We start from the raw sequence: 22181 nt of genomic DNA on the forward strand, positions 1-22181 counted from the left end.
TTTCATATTAAGGGGCAGTGATATGGACTTTCATGTTAAGGGACAGTGAGAAGGACTTTCATATTAAGAGGCAGTGAGATGGACTTTCATGTTAAGGGGCAGTGAGATGGACTTTCATATTAAGGGGCAGTGAGATGGACTTTCATGTTAAGGGGCAGTGAGATGGACTTTCATATTAAGGGGCAGTGAGATGGACTTTCATGTTAAAAGCAGTGAGATGGACTTTCATATTAAGGGGCAGTGAGATGGACTTTCATGTTAAGGGGCAGTGAGATGGACTTTCATATTAAGGGGCAGTGAGATGGACTTTCATGTTAAGGGGCAGTGAGATGGATTTTCATATTAAGGGGCAGTGAGATGGACTTTCATATTAAGGGGCAGTGAGATGGACTTTCATATTAAGGGGCAGTGAGATGGACTTTCATATTAAGGGGCAGTGAGATGGACTTTCATATTAAGGGGCAGTGAGATGGACTTTCATATTAAGGGGCAGTGAGATGGACTACATTCAGTTGTTAGACGAAGAATGAGGGAAGACATGATCGAAGTGTATAAGTGTAAGATGGGTATTAACATAGGGGATATAAATAAGGTTTTGAGGATATCACTTCAAAAAAGAACCCGTAATAATGGATTCAAGTTGGATAAGTTTAGATTTCGAAAGGATATAGGAAAGTATTGGTTTGGAAATAGGGTAGTTGATGAGTGGAACAATCTGCCTAGTAGGGTTATTGAAGCTAAAATGTTGGGTACTTTCAAATTTAGATTAGATAAATACATAAGTGAGAGGGGTTGGATTTGAGTGAGACTTGCGTAATGAGTAAATAGAATCATCAAAACTTATTTCTTGGGTAGCATTGAAAATTGGGTTGGGCAAATATTTTGTTAGTGGGAAGAATTGTGAAGGACTTACCTAGTATGGGCCAGCAGGCCTGCTGCAGTGTTCCGCCTTTCTTATGTTCTTATGTTATGGGAAAGTATGAGAAATAATCATGTTATTCAACAGCGTTTTTTTCCAGTTTATTTAAAAGGTAAAAACTTTTATGCTGCCGTAGATATACGGGAAGCTAAAGTTGGTAGAATTACCGACAATATGTAAAGTAAAAGGACACAAGTGCAACCAATGTGACATTTTATTGTGGCAACGTTTCGCTCTCCAGGAGCTTCATCAAGCCATTACAAACAATACATGGACACAGAGGGTATATAAAGGCTCAAAGTGAGGTGCAATACTAGTGAGGTACCATTTCGATGTTCACTAGTGGTAGTAGTAGTAGTAGTAGTAGTAGTAGTAGTAGTGACAAAAGTAATACAATATGGTAGAGCAATTAATTCGTACATGAGTAAAAGGATATAAAAGCTATTACATGGGTAACATAAAATTAGGTTGGGCAAATATAGACTGGAAAGAGGCAGCTTGTTCCAGTGTTCACTCTTTGTAATGCGCTTAGTGTAGTATAACAGGAGAGACTATGTGATGGCAGGGTTTACTGTTTTCAGGAGGATTCTTGCTAAGACTTCGGAGATTGTGAAACTGCCGTTGTTTTGTTTAATTGTATTCGAAACAGCGATCAGTGCTGATTCGAGGCACTTGCGTCTGCGGAAATTAGTTTCTTTGATCACTAATTGGGCGTTTCTGAATTTCATGAGATGATTGGTGGAATTTCGGTGTTGTACACAGGCGTTGTTCAAGTTATCGTTCCTACATGCGTAAATGTGTTCATTGAGGCGGGTGTCGAGGTTTCTTGCTGTTTCACCTACGTAAATCTTGTCACAGCCTCCACAGGGTATAGTGTAAACTGAACATTAAAATGGTATAAAATACCGACAGGTTGTTAGGTAAGACACATATGCAACAGTTAGGTATCTTTATTTCGAAACGTTTCGCCTACACAGTAGGCTTCTTCAGTCGAGTACAGAAAAGTTGATAGAAGCAGAAGATACTTGATGGACTGATTACATCGTCTTCAAGTATCTTCTGCTTCTATCAACTTTTCTGTACTCGACTGAAGAAGCCTACTGTGTAGGCGAAACGTTTCGAAATAAAGATACCTAACTGTTGCATATGTGTCTTACCTAAGAACATAGTGTAAACTCCTGCATTGACTGGTTCGTGGTGCTTGGATTTTGTCATGGTTAAATCCTTGATTGAAGTGCTACAAGCTAACACCAGAGTCGCCATCGCTTCTAGCACTTCAGTCAAGGATCTAACCAGGAAAAAATCCAAGCACCACGAACCGGTCAATGCAGGAGTTTACACTATACCCTGTGGAGGCTGTGACAAGATTTACGTAGGTGAAACAGCAAGAAACCTCGACACCCGCCTCAACGAACACATTTACGCATGTAAGAACATAAGAACATAAGAACGAAGGAACACTGCAGAAGGCCTACTGGCCCATGCGAGGCAGGTCAAAGTCTCCTACCGGCTTAAGCCAATGCACCCAACCTAGTCAGGTCAGGTCACATTGACTTAAGGGAGGAACACGGCAACCGACCTGGTAGCACAAGCTATCAGGTCTAACTCACACCCACCCACATCCACTCATGTATTTATCCAACCTATTTTTAAAGCTACACAACGTTCTGGCCTCTATAACGGTACTTGGGAGTTTGTTCCACTCATCCACAACTCTATTACCAAAATAGTACTTTCCTATATCCTTCCTGAATCTGAATTTTTCCAACTTAAAACCATTGCTGCGAGTCCTGTCTAGGCTAGATATTTTCAGCACACTATTTACATCCCCTTTATTTATTCCTGTCTTCCATTTATACACCTCAATCATATCCCCCCTAATTCTACGTCTTTCTAGAGAGTGCAGATTCAGGGCCCTTAGTCTATCCTCATAGGGAAGGTTTCTGATACATGGGATCAACTTTGTCATCCTCCTTTGTACATTTTCCAGAGAATTTATATCCATTCTGTAATAAGGTGACCAAAACTGTGCAGCATAATCTAAATGAGGCCTAACCAAGGATGTATAGAGTTGAAGAACAACCTGAGGACTCCTATTATTTATGCTTCTTGATATGAAGCCAAGGATTCTATTAGCTTTATTGCGAACACTTATGCACTGTTGTCTTGGTTTCAGATTACTGCTAACCAGAACTCCTAAATCTTTTTCGCAATCCGTAATATTAAGATCTACATTATTTAGTTTATATGTGGCATGGTTATTGTCCTGTCCAACATTTAGAACTTTGCATTTGTCTATATTAAACTGCATCTGCCACTTCTCCGACCACTGCATCAGTCTATTCAAATCTTCCTGGAGTGCTCGAATGTCCTCGTCAGAATGAATTCGACGGCCTATTTTGGTGTCATCGGCAAACTTGCCGATGTCGCTCTTTATGCCCTCATCTATGTCGTTTATGTAGATTGTGAACAGCAGGGGGCCCAACACTGACCCCTGTGGAACACCGCTCGTGACACTTCCCCACTCTGATTTCACCCCATTTATGCAAACTCTCTGCTGCCTATTTGTCAACCATGCCTCTATCCAGGAAAAAATTTCTCCTCCTATTCCATGTGCTTTAATTTTCCTCAATAGTCTCTGATGTGGGACCCTGTCAAAAGCCTTACTGAAGTCCATATACACAATATCATATTCATTACCATGATCTACCTCCTCAAATACCTTAGTGAAAAAAGTTAATAAATTCGTAAGGCAGGAACGCCCCTTTGTAAAACCATGCTGAGATTCGTTGATTAATTTATGCTTTTCAAGGTGGCTACGAACTGCCTCGGCAATTATTGATTCCATAAATTTTCCCACTATGGAGGTTAGGCTTATTGGTCTATAGTTCGAAGCTAAGGACCTGTCACCTGTTTTGAAAATAGGTATCACATTTGCCATTTTCCACTTATCTGGCACCATGCCAGTTTGTAGTGATATGTTGAAAAGATTAGCCAAAGGTGTGCTAAGCTCCTCTTTACATTCCTTTAGAACCCTTGCATACAGTTCATCAGGGCCTGGGGATTTGTTAGGTTTTAATTTATCTATTTGCCTAAGGACCATGTCACTTGTGACCCTAATAGTACACAGTTTATTATCGTCCTGTTCTACATAATTTATCATTACTGGAATATCGCTGGTATCCTCCTGTGTAAAAACTGAGAGGAAGTATGTGTTAAAAATTCTACACATTTCCTTATCACTGTCAGTGAGCTGACCCGAGGAACTTTTGAGTGGGCCTATCTTGTCCCTGATCTTACTTCTGTATACCTGAAAGAATCCTTTTGGGTTAGTCTTCGATTCTCTTGCAACTTTAACCTCATAATCTCTTTTTGCTTTTCTAATTCCCTTTTTTATTTCTCTCTTTAACTGAATATATCGATTTCTCAATTGCCCCTCTCCTCTTTTGATTTGCCTATATATGCCTCTCTTTTGACCAATCAGATATTTTAATCTATTGTTCATCCATTTAGGATCATTTTTGTTTGATCTGATTTCCCTATTTGGAACATAATTTGACTGAGCAGCTAGAACTATGCCCTGGAAAGCATCATATCGGCAACCATCACCACCTACCTGACCCTTAGTCAGGTCATTCCAGTTCAGCCCACCTAAGTAATTTTTCAGTCCTATGAAATCAGCCAAGCGAAAGTCAGGGACGGAGACTTGATTGCCATTATTAGGGGAATTCCATGATATATTAAAACTGAGTGATTTGTGATCACTTTCCCCAAGCTCATCATTAACCTCAAGATTATTAATTAGTGTTTCCCTACTGGCAAGAACCAAGTCAAGGAGGTTATTTCCCCTAGTTGGCTCTGTCACAAACTGTTTTAAAAAACAATCCTGGATCGTATCAAGAAAGTCACCTGACTCTAAATTTCCTGTCAAATTGCTCCAGTCAATCCGTCTATAGTTGAAATCTCCCATTAGCACAACATTTTCGTATGTAGATGCCTTACGAATTTCGTCCCATAGAAGTTTACTGCACTCCCTATCAAGATTTGGGGCCCTGTAAATCACACCCAAAATTAGTTTTTCTCGGCCCTCGAGAAGCTGTAACCAAACAGATTCAGTGGCTGACGCTTCTAATTTAATATCTTGTCTAACACAACAATTTAAATTGTCTCTGACATACATCGCTACTCCACCACCTTTCCTGTTGACCCTGTCAGTGTGGAATAATTTATAGCCTTGTTTGTGACATTCAGAGGGCATCTCTCTATCTTTCAGATTGAGCCAGGTCTCTGTTATAGCAATAATATCTATGTCTCCTGCACTTGCAATTAATCTTAGCTCATCTATCTTATTTCTTACACTCCTGCTATTAGTATAGTAAACCTTAAGGGAGCTAGTCCCTTGCTGCCCTCTGCTGTCCCCCTTTGTTTGCTGACCTGATCTATTGTCTTTATTTATAACTTCATGCTGAATGCCTTTTATACATTTACTGTTTCCAACCCAAGTGTTGCAACCTGCTTGTTTCCCACACACACCCATACCTCTATCTTCCATCAGTTTAAAATCATAGGCATTTCACCAATGGCCTTCTCAATCGAGTCTGCAAGTGCTACCACCCCAGCCCCAGAGAGATGTACCCCATCCCTTGCATACATATCATGTTTGCCATAAAAGTTGTTCCAGTTGTCAATGAATGGGATTGCAAGTTCCTTGCAGTATCTGTCTAGCCAGCAATTTACACCAATTGCCCTAGACAACCATTCATTTCCTACTCCCCTTCTAGGCAAGATGCTACATATGATTGGGATCCCTCCCTTAGACTTAATGAAATCTATAGCTGACCTGTACTTATCTAGCAGCTCTTCTCTCCTACCCTTCCCAATATCATTTCCACCAGCACTGAGACAGATAATGGGCTTGCTCCCATTACCTGACATGATATTATCCAGCCTGTTGACAATGTCCCCAACACCAGCTCCAGGGAAGCACACTCTATCTCTCATCTTCTTATTCCTATTACAAAAAGCACGGTCAATGTATCTTACCTGAGAGTCACCAACCACAAGAATGCGCTTACCTCCATTAGCAGGGGCAGTAGTACCCTTACCTTCACTGGCCACTGAAGTACATTCATCCTGAAGAACAGAGAAGCGATTTCCTACCTTCAGATCTTCACTCTTAACTTTCCTTACTCTGATGCGCCTTCCATTACTGTGAACTACTCGCCACTTGTAGCAGGTGCTGGGCTGCACCTCACTGCTGGTAGCCGTTGCTGCCTCCCCAACTACAGCCTCCTCACAGCGAGAGACAGACTGCACCTCGCTGCTAGAAGCCTCATTCCCCACAACTCCAGCCACCTCACACTCTCTCCCAGACCCATTGAGGTGGACCTTCAGCCTCCTAATCTCCTCCTGGAGAAGCAAGACCTCCTCCTTCAACTCTCCAACCTCAATTTTTAAAACACTGCAGAAGCAAGCCATGCTTTGTAACCGTCCACACTAATCCCCAAGGCAGCTCAGGGTCTGTGACCTCACGTGACGACTGACCACTGAGTACTGAACGATAACTTGAACAACGCCTGTGTACAACACCGAAATTCCACCAATCATCTCATGAAATTCAGAAACGCCCAATTAGTGACCAAAGAAACTAATTTCCGCAGACCCAAGTGCCTCGAATCAGCACTGATCGCTGTTTCGAATACAATTAAACAAAACAACGGCAGTTTCACAATCTCCGAAGTCTTAGCAAGAATCCTCCTGAAAACAGTAAACCCTGCCATCACATAGTCTCTCCTGTTATACTACACTAAGCGCATTACAAAGAGTGAACACTGGAACAAGCTGCCTCTTTCCAGTCTATATTTGCCCAACATATTTTTATGTTACCCAAGTAATAGCTTTTATATCCTTTTACTCATGTACGAATTAATTGCTCTACCATATTGTATTACTTTTGTCACTACTACTACTACTACTACTACTACTACTACTACTACTACCACTAGTGAACATCGAAATGGTACCTCACTAGTATTGCACCTCACTTTGAGCCTTTATATACCCTCTGTGTCCATGTATTGTTTGTAATGGCTTGATGAAGCTCCTGGAGAGCGAAACGTTGCCACAATAAAATGTCACATTAGTTGCATTTGTGTCCTTTTACTTTACATACGGGAAGCTGTTAAACTTTCTCAGGTATACCAAGAGCTGTTAAACTTTCTCAGGTATACCAAGAGCTGTTAAACTTTCTCAGGTATACCAAGAGCTGTTAAACCTTCTCAGGTATACCAAGAGCTGTTAAACTTTCTCAGGTATACCAAGAGCTGTTAAACTTTCTCAGGTATGCCAAGAGCTGTTAAACTTTCTCAGGTATACCAAGAGCTGTTAAACTTTCTCATGTATACCAAGAGCTGTTAAGCTTTCTCAGGTATACCAAGAGCTGTTAAACTTTCTCAGGTATACCAAGAGCTGTTAAACTCTCTCAGGTATACCAAGAGCTGTTAAACTTTCTCAGGTATACCAAGAGCTGTTAAACTTTCTCAGGTATACCAAGAGCTGTTAAACTTTCTCAGGTATACCAAGAGCTGTTAAACTTTCTCAGGTATACCAAGAGCTGTTAAACTTTCTCAGGTATACCAAGAGCTGTTAAACTTTCTCAGGTATACCAAGAGCTGTTAAACTTTCTCAGGTATACCAAGAGCTGTTAAACTTTCTCAGGTATACCAAGAGCTGTTAAACTTTCTCAGGTATACCAAGAGCTGTAAACTTTCTCGGGTATACCAAGAGCTGTTAAACTTTCTCAGGTATACCAAGAGCTGTTAAACTTTCTCAGGTATACCAAGAGCTGTTAAACTCTCTCAGGTATACCAAGAGCTGTTAAACTTTCTCAGGTATACCAAGAGCTGTTAAACTTTCTCAGGTATACCAAGAGCTGTTAAACTCTCTCAGGTATACCAAGAGCTGTTAAACTTTCTCAGGTATACCAAGAGCTGTTAAACTCTCTCAGGTATACCAAGAGCTGTTAAACTCTCAGGTATACCAAGAGCTGTTAAACTCTCTCAGGTATACCAAGAGCTGTTAAACTTTCTCAGGTATACCAAGAGCTGTTAAACTTTCTCAGGTATACCAAGAGCTGTTAAACTCTCTCAGGTATACCAAGAGCTGTTAAACTTTCTCAGGTATACCAAGAGCTGTTAAACTCTCTCAGGTATACCAAGAGCTGTTAAACTCTCAGGTATACCAAGAGCTGTTAAACTCTCTCAGGTATAACAAGAGCTGTTACACTCTCTCACGTATACGAGGAGCTGTTAAACTACCTCAGGTATACCAAGGGCTGTTAAACTACTTCAAGTTTACCAAGGACTGTTAAACCACCTCATATATACCAAGAACCGTTAAACTGTCTCAGGTATACCAAAAGCTGTTACACTCTCTCAGGTATACAAAGAGCTGTTAAACTCTCTCAGGAATACCAAGAGCTGATAAACTCTCTCAGGTATACCAAGAGATGTTAAACTCTCTTTGCTATACCAAGAGCTGTTAAACTCTCTCAGGTATACCGTGAGCTGTTAAACTCTCTCAGGTATACCAAGAGCTGTTAAACTACTTCAGGTATGCCAAGGGCTGTTAAACTGCCTCAGGTATACCAAGGGCCGTTAAGCTACCTCATATATACCAAGAACCTTGAAATTGTCTCAGGTATACTAAGAACTTTTAAATTGTCTCAGGTATACCAAGAGCTGTTACACTCTCTCAGGTATACCAGGAGCTGTTAAACTCTCTCAGGTATACAGAGAGCTGTTAAACTCTCTCAGGTATACCAAGAGCTGATAAACTCTCTCATGTATACCAAGAGATGTTAAACTCTCTCAGGTATACCAAGAGCTGTTACACTCTCTCAGGTATACCAAGAGCTGTTAAACTCTCACAGGAATACCAAGAGCTGATAAACTCTCTCAGGTATACCAAGAGATGTTAAACTCTCTTTGATATACCAAGAGCTGTTAAACTCTCTCAGGTATACCGTGAGCTGTTAAACTCTCTCAGGTATACAGAGAGCTGTTAAACTCTCTCAGGTATACCAAGGGCTATTAAACTGCCTCAGGTATACCAAGGGCTGTTAAACTACCTCAGGTGTACCATGGGCTGTTAAACTTCATCAGATATACTAAGAACCGTTTAGCTCTCTCTGGTATAACAAGAGCTGTTAAACTGCCTCAGGTATACCTGGAGAGAGTTTCGGGGGTCAACGCTCCCGCAGCCCGGTCTGTGACCAGGCCTCATGGTGGATCAGAGCATACCAAGAGCTGTTGAACTACCTCAGGTATACAAAGAGCTCTTACACTATATCAGGTATACCAAGAGCTGTTAAAGTGCCTCAGGTATACCAAGAGCTTTAAACTGCCTGTTAGACTATCTCATGTGGGAAATCAGAAGGCGACTGGTTTTCCAAACCGTTGGACCCGCTAAGTAGGTGGGGAGAGGAGGGGAAGAGGACCAGTGGACCCACATATGCCTACGTCTATAGGCTAATGTAATACACTACTTCTTGTACATATTTAAGTTAAGTTAAAGTTAGACATCAGGTAATTTAGCTTAGTACCTACAATTAATTTCACAACCAACTCAACTGTGAACGGTAGGCACTTGTTCCAGCCAGTCATGAGTGCCCACTGACTATGCACAACGACCCACTCCTGCCATCCCGGCAGGAGTGGGTCGGGTGAGGCGGGGGACCAAACTCTAAGGATGTAGATCAATTAACAGCCTATTTAATTAGGACGATTTATCCTACGGCAGGTCTTTGTAAAGTGAAGTACTCAAACATTAGATTACAAATTCCACCACGAATCAGATAACATTTCGAGGCAATACCGCCGCCTTCCTCGCTGCTACCAGGCGGTTGCAGATTGTGACTCGTACAAGTATCTCAGGGAACTTGATGGAAGGATACGGATCCCCACACTCCACAACAGTAAGTACCCATTAACAGTATTATTAGATGAACATTTTTTGTGAGTTGTGGGGGCTGACCAGTGTAAGGGGGGGATCTTACCAGTTTCCTGCTCACCAGAGATACGACTACCCGTGCAACCGGCTTACTATAATACCCTGTGTGAACTACACGTAACATTATCTAGAAATGGGATGGCAGGTTTCTGGGCTGAATTCCCTTAATGACTTGATTGGATTACTAACCTAACCAGTCATAACCCCCACAGACACCCTCTATTCTACATAATTCAGGTAAACTAAGCTATACTGTTCCTGCCAAGCCCGAGCCTATCCCAGGATGCTAACGACAACTTTCGTTTGCCCTGGATGAGGGCCTATCCTAGAGGATGGCCTACCTAGAATAGGGTCTACTCTGGAGGATGGCCTACCCTAGAGGAGAGATTGCCCTGGAAGGCTTTCTACTCTGGGGAGGGCTTACCTAGGAGGATGGTCTACCCTGAAGGACAGCCTACCCTGGGGGATTGGACACCCTTGAAGAAAGGCCTAGCGTATAAAAAGGCCGACCCGTAAAAGTGGGCCAACCAATAGTAGAAAAGCCTACCTAATGAGGTAGGCCGACCCTGGAAGAAAACCTACCCTAAAGAACGACTTACCTTTGGAGGTAAGCCTTTTTCTGGAGGACGGCCTACCGTTGAAGTGTACCTGCATGTCCCAGAAAAATGTATAAAATGAGAATAAGAAGAGAGACGAGTATCGTCAACGAACGCGATACACTTCAAAAAGGAAGAAGAGATGTCTGCATCCGTAATTACCTGTTCATAGCAAGAGGAGCAGAGGTCTGCTGATGGCATCCCGTCTTCAGTATTAATTCTAATATTTAATTACTATGTTAAGAAAACGATCCTAGTGTCTCTTATGTTTCATTTTTTCTCAATTTATAATTGTGGCTTCGTGCCATCTTTGTTGCAGGAACTAAAAATTCTTACTCATTCTTTCTTTCAGATCATTTATGGCCTAAAAAATGAGTATTTCTTTTCTTTTCCCATCATTCGACTTTCCATCAGTTCGCTCCAATTAATCAAAATTATCTTGTAAAGATTTCCAGTTAATTTTATAGCTTGTTTCAAAATATTTTTTGCATTATGTGCAAATATCTTCATATAGATTTTTATTCCTTCTGATGAATCATGTATATACACTGTCAGAGCAAGTACAGATCCTTGTGGCATCCTACCTGTAACATTGTGGCATCCTACCCGTTATATTGTGGCATCCTACTTGTAACATTGTGGCATCCTACCTGTAGCATTGTGGCATCCTACTTGTAACATTGAGGCATCCTACCTGTAACATTGTGGCATCCTACTTGTAACATTGTGGCATCCTACTTGTAACATTGTGGCATCCTACATGTAACATTGTGGCATCCTACTTGTAACATTGTGGCATCCTACCTGTAACATTGTGGCATCCTACTTGTAATATTGTGGCATCCTACTTGTAACATTGTGGCATCCTACTTGTAACATTGTGGCATCCTACCTGTAACATTGTGGCATCCTACTTGTAACATTGTGGCATCCTACTTGTAACATTGTGGCATCCTACTTGTAACATTGTGGCATCCTACCTGTAACATTGTGGCATCCTACTTGTAACATTGTGGCATCCTACTTGTAACATTGTGGCATCCTACTTGTAACATTGTGGCATTCTACTTGTAACATTATGGCATACTACCTGTAACATTGTGGCATCCTACTTGTAACATTGTGGCATCCTACTTGTAACATTGTGGCATCCTACTTGTAACATTGTGGCATCCTATTTGTAACATTGTGGCATCCTACCTGTAGCATTGTGGCATCCTACTTGTAACCTACTTGTAACATTGTGGCATCTACTTGTAACATTGTGGCATCCTACATTGTAACATTGTGGCATCCTACTTGTAACATTGTGGCATCCTACATTGTATCCTACATTGTGGCATCCTACTTGTAACATTGTGGCATCCTACTTGTAACATTGTGGCATCCTACTTGTAACATTGTGGCATCCTACTACATTGTATCCTACAACATTGTGGCATCCTACTTGTAACATTGTGGCATCCTACTTGTAACATTGTGGCATCCTACTTGTAACATTGTGGCATCTTGTAACATTGTGGCATACTTGTAACATTGTGGCATCCTACCTGTAACATTGTGGCATCCTACTTGTAACATTGTGGCATCCTACTTGTAACATTGTCGCATCCTACTTGTAACATTGTGGCATCCTACCTGTAGCATTGTGGCATCCTACTTGTAACATTGTGGCGTCCTACTTGTAACATTGTGGCATCCTACTTGTAACATTGTGGCATTCTACTTGTAACATTGTGGCATCTACTTGTACATTGTACTACCTGTAACATTGTGGCATCCTACTTGTAACATTGTGGCATCCTACTTGTAACATTGTGGCATCCTACTTGTAACATTGTGGCATCCTACTTGTAACATTGTGGCATCCTACCTGTAGCAGTGTGGCATCCTACTTGTAACATTGAGGCATCCTACCTGTAACATTGTGGCATCCTACCTGTAACATTGTGGCATCCTACTTGTAACATTGTGGCATCCTACTTGTAACATTGTGGCATGTAACATTGTGGCATCCTACCTGTAACATTGTGGCATCCTACTTGTAACATTGTGGCATCCTACTTGTAACATTGTGGCATCCTACTTGTAACATTGTGGCATCCTACTTGTAACATTGTGGCATCCTACTTGTAACATTGTGGCATCCTACCTGTAACATTGTAACATTGTGGCATCCTACTTGTAACATTGTGGCATCCTACTTGTAACATTGTGGCATCCTACCTGTACATTGTAACATGTGGCATCCTACTTGTAACATTGTGGCATCCTACTTGTAACATTGTGGCATCCTACTTGTAACATTGTGGCATCCTACTTGTAACATTGTGGCATCCTACTTGTAACATTGTGGCATCCTACCTGTAACATCCTACTTGTAACATTGTGGCATCCTACTTGTAACATTGTGGCATCCTACTTGTAACATTGTGGCATCCTACTTGTAACATTGTGGCATCCTACTTGTAACATTGTGGCATCCTACCTGTAACATCCTACTTGTAACATTGGTAACATTGTGGCATCCTACTTGTAACATTGTGGCATCCTACTTGTAACATTGTGGCATCCTACTTGTAACATTGTGGCATCCTACTTGTAACATTGTGGCATCCTACCTGTAGCAGTGTGGCATCCTACTTGTAACATTGAGGCATCCTACCTGTAACATTGTGGCATCCTACTTGTAACATTGTGGCATCCTACTTGTAACATTGTGGCATCCTACTTGTAACATTGTGGCATCCTACTTGTAACATTGTGGCATCCTACTTGTAACATTGTGGCATCCTACTTGTAACATTGTGGCATCCTACTTGTAACATTGTGGCATCCTACTTGTAACATTGTGGCATCCTACCTGTAACATTGTGGCATCCTACTTGTAACATTGTGGCATCCTACTTGTAACATTGTGGCATCCTACCTTGTAACATTGTGGCATCCTACTTGTAACATTGTGGCATCCTACTTGTAACATTGTGGCATCCTACTTGTAACATTGTGGCATCCTACCTGTAACATTGTGGCATCCTACTTGTAACATTGTGGCATCATTGTCGCATAACATTGTGGCATCCTACATTGTGGCATCCTACTTGTAACATTGTGGCATCCTACTTGAAACATTGTGGCATCCTACTTGTAACATTGTGGCATCCTACTTGTAACATTGTGGCATCCTACTTGTAACATTGTGGCATCCTACTTGTAACATTGTACCTGTAACATTGTGTAATCCTACTTGTAACATTGTGGCATCCTACTTGTAACATTGTGGCATCCTACATGTAACATTGTGGCATCCTACTTGTAACATTGTGGCATCCTACTTGTAACATTGTGGCATCCTACTTGTAACATTGTGGCATCCTACTTGTAACATTGTGGCATCCTACTTGTAACATTGTGGCATCCTACTTGTAACATTGTGGCATCCTACTTGTAACATTGTGGCATCCTACTTGTAACATTGTGGCATCCTACTTGTAACATTGTGGCATCCTACTTGTAACATTGTGGCATCCTACCTGTAACATTGTGGCATCCTACTTGTAACATTGTGGCATCCTACTTGTAACATTGTGGCATCCTACTTGTAACATTGTGGCATCCTACTTGTAACATTGTGGCATCCTACTTGTAACATTGTGGCATCCTACTTGTAACATTGTGGCATCCTACTTGTAACATTGTGGCATCCTACTTGTAACATTGAGGCATCCTACCTGTAACATTGTGGCATCCTACTTGTACCTGTGGCATCCTACTTGTAACATTGTGGCATCCTACTTGTAACATTGTGGCATCCTACTTGTAACATTGTGGCATCCTACTTGTAACATTGTGGCATCCTACTTGTAACATTGTGGCATCCTAAGTGTAACATTGTGGCATCCTACCTGTAACATTGTGGTAACATTGTGGCATCCTACTTGTAACATTGTGGCATCCTACCTGTAACATTGTGGCATCCTACTTGTAACATTGTGGCATCCTACTTGTAACATTGTGGCATCCTACCTGTAACATTGTGGCATCCTACTTGTAACATTGTGGCATCCTACTTGTAACATTGTGGCATCCTACTTGTAACATTGTGGCATCCTACTTGTACCATTGTTGCATCCTACAACATTGTGGCATCCTACTTGTAACATTGTGGCATCCTACTTGTAACATTGTGGCATCCTACTAGTAACATTGTGGCATCCTACTTGTAACATTGTGGCATCCTACTTGTAACATTGTGGCATCCTACTTGTAACATTGTGGCATCCTACTTGTAACATTGTAACATTGGCATCCTACCTGTAACATTGTGGCATCCTACTTGTAACATTGTGGCATCCTACTTGTAACATTGTGGCATCCTACTTGTAACATTGTGGCATCCTACTTGTAACATTGTGGCATCCTACTTGTAACATTGTGGCATCCTACTTGTAACATTGTGGCATCCTACTTGTAACATTGTGGCATCCTACCTGTAACATTGTGGCATCCTACTTGTAACATTGTGGCATCCTACTTGTAACATTGTGGCATCCTACTTGTAACATTGTGGCATCCTACTTGATTGTGGCATCCTACTTGTAACATTGTGGCATCCTACTTGTAACATTGTGGCATCCTACTTGTAACATTGTGGCATCCTACTTGTAACATTGTGGCATCCTACTTGTAACATTGTGGCATCCTACTTGTAACATTGTGGCATCCTACTTGTAACTTGTGGCATCCTACTTGTGGCATCCTACTTGTAACATTGTGGCATCCTACTTGTAACATATCCTACCTGTACATTGTGGCATCCTACTTGTAACATTGTGGCATCCTACTTGTAACATTGTGGCATTGTGGCATCTACTTGTAACATTGTGGCATCCTACTTGTAACATTGTGGCATCCTACCTGTAACATCCTACTTGTAACATTGGCATCCTACCTGTAACATTGTGGCATCCTACTTGTAACATTGTGGAATCCTACTTGTAACATTGTGGCATCCTACCTGTAACATTGTGGCATCCTACTTGTAACATTGTGGCATCCTACGTGTAACATTGTGGCATCCTACTTGTAACATTGTGGCATCCTACGTGTAACATTGTGGGATCCTACTGTATCCTACATTGTGGCATCCTACTTGTAACATTGTGGCATCCTACTTGTAACATTGTGGCATCCTACTTGTAACATTGTGGCATCCTACCTGTAACATTGTGGCATCCTACTTGTAACATTGTGGCATCCTACTTGTAACATTGTGGCATCCTACTTGTAACATTGTGGCATCCTACCTGTAACATTGTGGCATCCTACCTGTAGCATTGTGGCATCCTACTTGTAACATTGTGGCATCCTACATTGTGGCATGTAACATTGTGGCATCCTACTTGTAACATTGTGGCATCCTACCTGTAACATTGTGGCATCCTACTTGTAACATTGTGGCATCCTACCTGTAACATTGTGGCATCCTACTTGTAACATTGTGGCATCCTACTTGTATTGTGGCATCCTACTGTAACATTGTGGCATCCTACCTGTAACATTGTGGCATCCTACTTGTAACATTGTGGCATCCTACTTGAAACATTGTGGCATCCTACTTGTAACATTGTGGCATCCTACTTGTAACATTGTGGCATCCTACTTGAAACATTGTGGCATCCTACTTGTAACATTGTGGCATCCTACTTGTAACATTGTGGCATCCTACTTGTAACATTGTGGCATTCTACTTGTAACATTGTGGCATCCTACTTGTAACATTGTGGCATCCTACTTGTAACATTGTGGCATCCTACTTGTAACATTGTGGCATCCTACTTGTAACATTGTGGCATCCTACAACATTGTGGCATCCTACTTGTTGTGGCAACATTGTGGCATCCTACTTGTAACATTGTGGCATCCTACTTGTAACATTGTGGCATCCTACTTGTAACATTGTGGCATCCTACTTGTAACATTGTGGCATCCTACCTGTAACATTGTGGCATCCTACTTGTAACATTGTGGCATCCTACTTGTAACATTGTGGCATCCTACTTGTAACATTGTGGCATCCTACTTGTAACATTGTGGCATCCTACCTGTAACATTGTGGCATCCTACTTGTAACATTGTGGCATCCTACCTGTAACATTGTGGCATCCTACTTGTAACATTGTGGCATCCTACTTGTAAAATTGTGGCATCCAACATTGTGGCATCCTACTTGTAACATTGTGGCATCCTACTTGTAACATTGTGGCATCCTACTTGTAACATTGTGGCATCCTACCTGTAACATTGTGGCATCCTACTTGTAACATTGTCCTACTTGTAACATTGCATCCTACCTGTAACATTGTGGCATCCTACTTGTAACATTGTGGCATCCTACATTGTAACTTGTATTGTGGCATCCTACTTGTAACATTGTGGCATCCTACCTGTAACATTGTGGCATCCTACTTGTAACATTGTGGCATCCTAACATTGTGGCATCACTTGTAACATTGTGGCATCCTACTTGTAACATTGTGGCATCCTACCTGTAACATTGTGTGGCATCCTACTTGTAACATTGTGGCATCCTACCTGTAACATTGTGGCATCCTACTTGTAACATTGTATCCTACAACATTGTGGCATCCTACCTGTAACATTGTGGCATCCTACCTTGTAACATTGTGGCATCCTACTTGTAACATTGTGGCATCCTACTTGTAACATTGTGGCATCCTACCTACTTGTAACATTGTGGCATCCTACCTGTAGTAACATTGTGTAACATTGCATCCTACCTGTAACATTGTGGCATCCTACTTGTAACATTGTGGCATCCTACCTGTAACATTGTGGCATCCTGCTTGTAACATTGTGGAATCCTACTTGTAACATTGTGGCATCCTACCTGTAACATTGTGGCATCCTACTTGTAACATTGTGGCATCCTACCTGTAACATTGTGTCATCCTACCTGTAACATTGTGGCATCCTACTTGTAACATTGTGGCATCCTACCTGTAACATTGTTTCATCCTACTTGTAACATTGTGGCATCCTACTTGTAACATTAACATGTGCATCCTACTTGTAACATTGTGGCATCCTACTTGTAACATTGTGGCATCCTACTTGTAACATTGTGGCATCCTACCTGTAACATTGTGGCATCCTACTTGTAACATTGTGGCATCCTACCTGTAACATTGTGGCATCCTACTTTTAACATTGTGGCATCCTTCTTGTAACATTGTGGCACCCTACCTGTAACATTGTGGCATCCTACCTGTAACATTGTGGCATCCTACCTGTAACATTGTGGCATCCTACCTGTAACATAGTGGCATCCTACTTGTAACATTGTGGCATCCTACTTGTAACATTGTGGCATCCTACTTGTAACATTGTGGCATCCTACATTGTAACAACATTGTGGCATCCTACTTGTAACATTGTGGCATCCTACCTGTAACATTGTGGCATCCTACTTGTAACATTGTGGCATCCTACCTGTAACATTATGACATACAACCTGTAACATTGTGGCATCCTACCTGTGGCATCCTACTTGTAACATTGTGGCATCCTACTTGTAACATTGTGGCATCCTACTTGTAACATTGTGGCATCCTACTTGTAACATTGTGGCATCCTACCTGTAACATTGTGGCATCCTACTTGTAACATTGTGGCATCCTACTTGTAACATTGTGGCATCCTACTTGTAACATTGTGGCATCCTACTTGTAACATTGTGGCATCCTACTTGTAACATTATGACATACTACCTGTAACATTGTGGCATCCTACTTGTAACATTGTGGCATCCTACTTGTAACATTGTGGCATCCTACTTGTAACATTGTGGCATCCTACTTGTAACATTGTGGCATCCTACCTGTAACATTGTGGCATCCTACTTGTAACATTGTGGCATCCTACCTGTAACATTGTGGCATCCTACCTGTAACATTGTGGCATCCTACTTGTAACATTGTGGCATCCTACTTGTAACATTGTGGCATCCTACTTGTAACATTGTGGCATCCTACTTGTAACATTGTGGCATCCTACTTGTAACATTGTGGCATCCTACCTGTAGCATTGTGGCATCCTACTTGTAACATTGAGGCATCCTACCTGTAACATTGTGGCATCCTACTTGTAACATTGTGGCATCCTACTTGTAACATTGTGGCATCCTACCTGTAACATTGTGGCATCCTACTTGTAACATTGTGGCATCCTACTTGTAACATTGTGGCATCCTACTTGTAACATTGTGGCATCCTACTTGTAACATTGTGGCATCCTACTTGTAACATTGTGGCATCCTACTTGTAACATTGTGGCATCCTACTTGTAACATTGTGGCATACTACTTGTAACATTGTGGCATCCTAACATTGTGGCATGTAACATTGTGGCATCCTACTTGTAACATACTTGTAACATTGTGGCATCCTACTTGTAACATTGTGTCATCCTACCTGTATCATTGTGGCATCCTACTTGTAACATTGTGGCATCCTACTTGTAACATTGTGGCATCCTACCTGTAACATCCTACTTGAAACATTGTGGCATCCTACCTGTAACATTGTGGCATCCTACTTGTAACATTGTGGCATCCTACTTGTAACATTGTGGCATTCTACTTGTAACATTATGACATACTACCTGCAACATTGTGGCATCCTACTTGTAACATTGTGGCATCCTACTTGTTACATTGTGGCATCCTACTTGTAACATTGTCGCATCCTACTTGTAACATTGTGGCATCCTACCTGTAGCAGTGTGGCATCCTACTTGTAACATTGAGGCATCCTACCTGTAACATTGTGGCATCCTACTTGTAACATTGTGGCATCATACTTGTAACATTGTGGCATCCTACTTGTAACATTGTGGCATCCTACTTGTAACATTGTGGCATCCTACTTGTAACATTGTGGCATCCTACCTGTAACATTGTGGCATCCTACCTGTAATATTGTGGCATCCTACTTGTAACATTGTGGCATCCTACTTGTAACATTGTGGCATCTACCTGTAACATTGTGGCATCCTACTTGTAACATTGTGGCATCCTACCATTGTAACATTGTGGCATCCTACCTGTAACATTGTGGCATCCTACTTGTAACATTGTGGCATCCTACTTGTAACATTGTGGTAACATCCTACCTTGTAACATTGTGGCATCCTACCTGTAACATTGTGGCATCCTACTTGTAACATTGTGGCATCCTACTTGTAACATTGTGGCATCCTACTTGTAACATTGTGGCTCCTACCTTGTAACATTGTGGCATCCTACTTGTAACATTGTGGCATCCTACCTGTAACATTGTGGCATCCTACTTGTAACATTGTGGCATCCTACTTGTAACATTGTGGCATCCTACCTTGTATCCTACATTGTGGCATCCTACCTGTAACATTGTGGCATCCTACCATTGTAACATTGTGGCATCCTACCTGTAACATTGTGGCATCCTACTTGTAACATTGTGGCATCCTACCTGTAACATTGTGGCATCCTACCTGTAACATTGTGGCATCCTACCTGTAACATTGTGGCATCCTACTTGTAACATTGTGGCATCCTACCTGTAACATTGTGGCATCCTACCTGTAACATTGTGGCATCCTACCTGTAACATTGTGGCATCCTACCTGTAACATTGTGGCATCGTACCATGTAACATTGTGGCATCCTACTTGTAACATTGTGGCATCCTACCTGTAACATTGTGGCATCCTACTTGTAACATTGTGGCATCCTACCTGTAACATTGTGGCATCCTACCTGTAACATTGTGGCATCCTACCTGTAACATTGTGGCATCCTACCTGTAACATTGTGGCATCCTACCTGTAACATTGTGGCATCCTACCTGTAACATTGTGGCATCCTACTTGTAACATTGTGGCATCCTACCTGTAACATTGTGGCATCCTACCTGTAACATTGTGGCATCCTACCTGTAACATTGTGGCATCCTACTTGTAACATTGTGGCATCCTACTTGTAACATTGTGGCATCCTACTTGTAACATTGTGGCATCCTACTTGTAACATTGTGGCATCCTACTTGTAACATTGTGGCATCCTACTTGTAACATTGTGGCATCCTACCTGTAACATTGTGGCATCCTACCTGTAACATTGTGGCATCCTACTTGTAACATTGTGGCATCCTACTTGTAACATTGTGGCATCCTACTTGTAACATTGTGGCATCCTACCTGTAACATTGTGGCATCCTACCTGTAACATTGTGGCATCCTACTTGTAACATTGTGGCATCCTACCTGTAACATTGTGGCATCCTACTTGTAACATTGTGGCATCCTACTTGTAACATTGTGGCATCCTACTTGTAACATTGTGGCATCCTACCTGTAACATTGTGGCATCCTACTTGTAACATTGTGGCATCCTACCTGTAACATTGTGGCATCCTACCTGTAACATTGTGGCATCCTACCTGTAACATTGTGGCATCCTACCTGTAACATTGTGGCATCCTACTTGTAACATTGTGGCATCCTACCTGTAACATTGTGGCATCCTACCTGTAACATTGTGGCATCCTACTTGTAACATTGTGGCATCCTACCTGTGGCATCCTACAACATTGTGGCATCCTACCTGTAACATTGTGGCATCCTACCTGTAACATTGTGGCATCCTACCTGTAACATTGTGGCATCCTACCTGTAACATTGTGGCATCCTACCTTGTAACATTGTGGCATCCTACCTGTAACATTGTGGCATCCTACCTGTAACATTGTGGCATCCTACCTGTAACATTGTGGCATCCTACTTGTAACATTGTAACATTGTGGCATCCTACCTGTAACATTGTGGCATCCTACCTGTAACATTGTGGCATCCTACCTGTAACATTGTGGCATCCTACTTGTAACATTGTGGCATCCTACCTGTAACATTGTGGCATCCTACCTGTAACATTGTGGCATCCTACTTGTAACATTGTGGCATCCTACCTGTAACATTGTGGCATCCTACCTGTAACATTGTGGCATCCTACCTGTAACATTGTGGCATCCTACCTGTAACATTGTGGCATCCTACTTGTATCCTACATTGTGGCATCCTACCTGTAACATTGTGGCATCCTACCTGTAACATTGTAACATTGTGGCATCCTACCTGTAACATTGTGGCATCCTACCTGTAACATTGTGGCATCCTACCTTAACATTGTAACATTGTGGCATCCTACCATTGTATCCTACAACATTGTGGCATCCTACCTGTAACATTGTGGCATCCTACCTGTAACATTGTGGCATCCTACCTGTAACATTGTGGCATCCTACCTGTAACATTGTGGCATCCTACCTGTAACATTGTGGCATCCTACCTGTAACATTGTGGCATCCTACCTGTAACATTGTGGCATCCTACCTGTAACATTGTGGCATCCTACCTGTAACATTGTGGCATCCTACCTGTAACATTGTGGCATCCTACCTGTAACATTGTGGCATCCTACCTGTAACATTGTGGCATCCTACCTGTAACATTGTGGCATCCTACCTGTAACATTGTGGCATCCTACCTGTAACATTGTGGCATCCTACTTGTAACATTGTGGCATCCTACCTGTAACATTG

General features: G+C 41.8%; 1 protein-coding gene across 1 annotated transcript in view; it reads right to left on the reverse strand.

Annotated features, from left to right (window-relative positions):
- The window catches only part of LOC128687544 (serine-rich adhesin for platelets-like), a 109688-nt gene that overhangs the window by 13703 nt on the left and 73804 nt on the right, over positions 1 to 22181 (reverse strand). The gene's annotated exons all lie outside the window — the stretch shown is intronic.

The sequence above is a fragment of the Cherax quadricarinatus genome, chromosome 11 (assembly GCF_038502225.1).
Source record: "Cherax quadricarinatus isolate ZL_2023a chromosome 11, ASM3850222v1, whole genome shotgun sequence".
NCBI classification, from domain to species: domain Eukaryota; kingdom Metazoa; phylum Arthropoda; class Malacostraca; order Decapoda; family Parastacidae; genus Cherax; species Cherax quadricarinatus.